At 40.9% G+C, this 650-nt stretch overlaps 1 protein-coding gene across 2 annotated transcripts in view; it reads left to right on the forward strand.

Moving 5' to 3' along the window:
* The window catches only part of FAM3D (family with sequence similarity 3, member D), a 38,262-nt gene that overhangs the window by 28,801 nt on the left and 8,811 nt on the right, over positions 1-650 (forward strand). The gene's annotated exons all lie outside the window — the stretch shown is intronic.

Here is a 650-nt window from a genome sequence, read left to right on the forward strand (position 1 = left end):
ATGCTGTCTAGGTTGGTCATAACTTTTCTTCCAAGGAGTAAGCATCTTTTAATTTCATGGCTGCAGTAATTTTGGAGCCCAAAAAATAAAGTCAGCCTCTGTTTCCACTGTTTCCCCATCTATTTGCCATGAAGTGATGGTACCAGATGCCTTGATCTTAGTTTTCTGAATGTTGAGCTAACTTTTTCACTCTCTTCTTTGGCTTTCATCAAGAGGTTATTCAGTTCTTTGCTTTCTGCCATAAGGGTGATGTCATCTGCATATCTGAGGTTATTGATGTTTCTCCAAGCAACCTTGATTCCAGCTTGTGCTTCATCCAGTCCAGCATTTCTCATGATATACTCTGCATATAAATTTAAATAAGCAGGGTGACAATATGCAGGCTTGATGAACTCCTTTCCCGATTTGGAACCAGTCTGTTGTTCCATGTCCAGTTCTAACTGTTGCTTCTTGACCAGATTTCTCAGGAGGCAGGTCAGGTGGTCTGGTATTCCCATCTCTTTCAGAATTTTCCACAGTTTGTTGTGATCCATACAGTCGAAGGCTTTGGCATAGACAGTAAAGCAGAAATAGATGTTCTCCTGGAATTCTCTTGCTTTTTCAATGATCCAACAGATGTTGGCAATTTGGTCTCTGGTTCCTCTGCCTTT

This window comes from Bison bison, unplaced genomic scaffold (assembly GCF_000754665.1).
Source record: "Bison bison bison isolate TAMUID 2011002044 unplaced genomic scaffold, Bison_UMD1.0 scf7180017864304, whole genome shotgun sequence".
NCBI lineage: Eukaryota > Metazoa > Chordata > Mammalia > Artiodactyla > Bovidae > Bison > Bison bison.